Source organism: Natrix helvetica (assembly GCF_964273705.1).
Source record: "Natrix helvetica genome assembly, chromosome: 6".
NCBI lineage: Eukaryota > Metazoa > Chordata > Lepidosauria > Squamata > Natricidae > Natrix > Natrix helvetica.
The window spans coordinates 21,307,558-21,312,742 of record NC_138553.1 but is presented as its reverse complement, the minus strand read 5'-3'; positions in this window follow the sequence as shown (position 1 = coordinate 21,312,742).

The window sequence follows — 5,185 nt, the reverse complement described above, 5'->3', positions numbered from 1 at the left end:
TAGGTCACAGAAATGAACTGAAACTACATTGCAATTGTTGATACAATGAAATGGTTAGAAGTGATACAAAGTAAATGATTGAAGATGTTAAAGAATTTGAAGTAATTTTTTACTGCTAATATGTATGTAATAATGATATTTTGATATATACAAAAATAAGAGAGAGATATGAGATCCCGGGGGAGCACCACCTTCCATATGATGTAGCTGTCAAAAATTTTCTCCTCACTTATGTACCCTTTCCCCCAAAATATGTGTAAAAATCAATTTAAAAAATTTCCAAAAAAAAAAAAATCAAACAATTCTTCTAAGAATTGTTAGCAATTTATTGTAAAAAAAAAAAGAGCTGAATCTAGGTCATAGGTGTATTAGGGGTGGGCTGTTGGGGGTTTTCATGGGTCCGGGCAATCCTCTAGCTAGGATTTTGCCCAGTTTGGGGAACCCCCAAATGCCATACCTGGCTGGCCATGCCCACCCTGCTTCTCCCATCCCGCCCCTCCCAGGAGTCTTCACGCCGCTCGGTCATCATGCCAGGTAAGTGCAGGGCCCACCCAGAGGCTCGGGGAGGCCTACCGGAGGTTCCAGAAGTCCAGAAACGAGCCTGTTTCTGACCTCCGGTGGAGCTCGGGGGAAGCAGTTTTCGCCTTCCCGGAGGCTTGAGGAAAGCCTCAGAGCTTGGGGAGGGTGAAAAACGCTCCCCTGCCATGGTGTAGGAGGCCAACTAGGCCACGGCCACCATGGCCATGCCCACTTAGCAATGGGGCGGTGAAACCATTGCTGCAATTTTTGAAGCCCACCTCTGGGTTATACCAAAAGTGCTTTTTCAAGAGGCAAGTGGACTTTCTGGTTTTTCTTTGAAGACGTTTCGCTTCTCATCCAAGAAGCTTATTCAGCTCCAAAGAAGCTCCTCAGAGCTGAAGAAGCTTCTTGGATGAGAAGCAAAACATCTTCAAAGAAAAACCAGAAAGTCCACTTGCCTCTTGAAAAAAAGCACCTTTGGGGTATACATAATTATGTAATATCTAGTTTGTTTCTGTATTGTTACCATATTATTATTAATATTATTATGAACAGGCCAAAGTGAATTTTGCAAATTAAAAATCTGAAAGGAGTTAAAATTCTTTACTGCGAGATAAACAACACATCAGCCTATCAACACACCTCAGTTTCAGTATTTCTGTGTCGAAATGTAAAGGTCTTTCCAGTTAAACTTTGCTTAAGTAATGAAATATGTTGGAAAACACTTCCCTGTAAAAAGACTTCCTCGTAAAACTTGATGACACTCAGGAGGTCATTGTCTTAACTTCTCTATTAGATTTCAGATCTGCTCAATCTCAGTTTTCTATAACAGCTGGGCTCTTTTATGGACCCTGAGGAAAAAAGTTCCTGCTTTCCCGATCTTCCGAAATAAGGATAAATTCAAGTCTTTTCAATATCTTCTTCTTGAAGCATTTTTAAACATTGGTTGTAAAAAAAGTAAAAGATCCAACTTAGACAGATATTGACACACCACAGATATTGACACACCACCACAGAAGAGAATTCCATATGAGTGGAGAATGTGAGACTAGATAACACATATTCTCTATGATTGTTCCAGTTTTGTGGAACACAGGCCGTCCAAAAAAAAGCAATTGTCCCCTAGTTGTTGACTTTATGGAAGGCCTTGAAGAGACTCCTTCTGAAGTTGGCACTTCATGTTTAAGTCTGATGGTGACTGAATAGAGTCTTTGTTGATTAGGTTTGGGTGTGTTTTAATGCTGGGAGGAATTGATGGGCTGCTTTGGAAAGGGGTGTTTTTTAAGGAACGGTTGTTTTAACTTTATGTTTGATTGGGGGTATCTTAGATTTAGACTGCTCATTCCGAGGGGAAAGTACCAAAATTTCATAAAATAAGTGAGAATATGGAAACAAATTCATTCTACATACATCAACATTCAGTTGAGGGGGAGGCAGAGAAGACCCTGAATCTGTATTAGATGATATCGTGTGTAAATCAGGGGTGGGTTGCTCCCAGTTCAGATGATTCACTGGAACCGGTAGTGGAATTCAGGTCTAGGTCACAGAACCGGCAGTGACCCAGACCTGCCACACCCCCGAACTGGTTCCCTCACTGCCGCTGGGAAGCCGCCATTTTGGTTTTTAGTGACTGCGCATACGCAGTTCACTGTGACTTGTTCTGTGGATGCATGAAGAACAATTTACATCGAACAGCGCGAACGCCAGTGGTGGGTTCCAGATCCCGGTGCAACTGGTACGGTGCAACGGGGCCCAGCATCCCCCATATGCACGTGCGCAGCATGCGTACACACGCATATAGCGCTTGTATGCATCCTTACCTCCATGCCACCTCTGCGACGCCTCCATGCTGCTCCATTGCTGTTGGTTTTTACTACCAGTTTGCAATGTGCACGCCAGTGGTGGGTTGCAGGCGGTACACCCCAGTACGGGCATACCGGTGCCTGCCGGGAGCACCGGGTACAGTTCTGGTACGGTGCTCCTGAGGGCCCACCCGCCCGCCTGAGCTCCTTATCTGTATTTGAGCTCTTTGGCGCTTCTGCGCACATGCAAGGAGTGTTTGGTGCCTGTGTGTAAATGCCTAAGAATATAATAGTGTTTTTCCTTTTATATATTTGTGCCTTCAAGGAAGGAAGTGAGGGAGAGAGAGAAAGGGAGAGGGAGGGAGGGAGGGAGGGAGGGAGGGAGAAAGATTGAATTGAATGGTAGTATATATCCTCCTCCTTTTTTCATTTTGCTTTGTTTTGTTGTTTTGTTTTATCCATCTGAAGTCAATTTTCCATTGTCAGGAAAACTGTTCTTACATGAAATGAAAAATTAATTATATTTTCCTCTTTGATATCATAGTTCTCTCTCTAATCTCAAAGCTAGCTAGCCAACTTATCCAACCAAAAATGAAGGCAACAACAGAAACAAAAAAAAAATTATGGTGGTGTAATCCTCTGAAGTCTGCTACCGGTTTGGTGAGTCTGCTACCGAGAGCGCACATGCATGCCTGAGGTGCACCCATGCAGTGCTAAAAAAGGAACATTTTGAAGCCTTATGAGTCTGCAAAGGTAAGTACAAGAGCAAAGGGGGGGGGGATCCACTGTGCCACGCGATTTAGATTAGGTAGAAAGTAGGAAATCCAACAATTCTGGCTAATATAAATTGCGCGTCACAGCTGATTGTCGCTCAGCTGATTGTCGGAAATAACGGTTCACCCGAACCGGTAACATTTTTTACTACCAATTTAGGTGAACCAGTCCAAACCGGTAGCATTTCCCTCCTGCGACATTCCCTGCCTTCTTAATTCCCACAATTTAAAAAAAAATCAGTGCAAATGAATGAATAGTAGGCCATCTAGATACTTCTGGTAAAGTTGTGTTCCTCTGTTTTTGGAACAACTCTTGTACTTTAAACACACACAAAACCTGCATGTGTTTAGAAGAAAATCTAATTTGGAAGAATAAGCTTTTTTCTGAAAAAGCCATGCCATGACCTATTTCTCTAGGCCACTACATTTGAATTCCAAGTAATTTGTCTGATTCCTGTATTTATTTTGAAATTTCTTTTCCTCCTTCTGGACTTTGAGACTTTGTGAACATACTGATATCATTAACGGAAGATACTCAGAGAATAAATAAAAGAGAACGTGATGTAAATAGTAGAGCCTGACATGTAGATATGAAGATCGCATGATCCACAGATGGAAGTATTGATTGCCACAGCAGAGCATTGGTGGTGGCTGGGTTTATTAGAAATCACATTATTTTCATTACTTTGTTAAGATACAAGCTGTTGTGTTGCACGATGTGGAAATAATACGATCACTATAGCATCTGTTCTTCTTTCTTCTGTTATTTGAAATAACAAGATAGGTCAGATTTGCAAAATCCCAGGAATTCAAGACAAATATTTTTTTCTGATATGCTTTTTTATTCCCATGTCCAGTTATGCCCAGTGTAATCTTTAACAGGCAAGTATGCCGCAAACCACTCAACATTTTTATTCTGTCAGCAAAAAGCAATAATGAAGAATGTAATAATAAAGAGAAATCATATTATGCGTACGTGCACAGGATTAACTGTGTTATTTTTGTTCCTGAGTACAAGGCTGACAAATACATTGTGCCATCATTTGATAATTTCTTACCTTTGGATGCGTGAAAAGAATTTCCTAAATAGGTATTTCCACATGCACTTAAAAAGAATTGCATTTTTGTACATTTGCAAACTAAACCTAGTCCCAAAAATTCAAGAAAGACGAGTTCGGAAACTAAATTTCAGTGGAGATGAGATTTTCTGTACAAAACAATTCAGTTATTGTGTTGTTTTTATTTTTAAGAATACATGTAGTGCTCAACTTATGACCACAATTGAGCTCAAAATTTCTGCTGTTAACCGAGACATTTCTTAAGTACGTTTTGCCCCATTTTATGATTTTTCTTACCATGCTTGTTAAGTGAATCACTACAGTCGTTAAATAAGTAACTCAGTTGTTAAGTGAATCTGTCTTCCCCATTAACTTTGCTTGTCAGAAGGTTGCAAAAAGTGCTCGCATGACCCCAGGTCACAGCAACCGTCATAAATATGAGTCAGTTGACCAAGCATCTTAATTTTGATCACATGACTATGGGGATGTTGCAATGGTCATAAGTGTGAAAAACGTCATAAGTCACTTTTTTTCAGTGCCATTGTAATTTTGAACGGTCACTAAATAAACTTCTTGTAAGATGAGGATTATCTATATGGGTAACATTTTCCCCCATATCTAATGTTAATTTGGCTTATCCTCAAAATAAACTGGGCACATCTTATTAAAGGTAAACCTCTGTGACTATTTTTAAAAACTGTCTACCATCCTGTTCAAATTAAGGTATGGAATTATTTTGTAATCTGACTGAAGTTTCTTTGAAATATGCCCCTTATCAATAAAACTTTGGGCCAATACCCTGTCTGGGAGTTTGGCCTTGTACATACTCTAAATGAAGCCAAGGAGAGTACATAACTACCCAAATGAAATTCTTCGGATGCAAAATTGAGAATTGGACATGCACGTATTTATCAGCGACTGCAGTGAAAGCACCAGCATACATTGTTCCTTAGGATTTTGGCCTCTACTTCCTATCCCACCTGATATTTTTCTTTAAATATTTGTTTACTTCATGCTCCCATTATTCCACAGA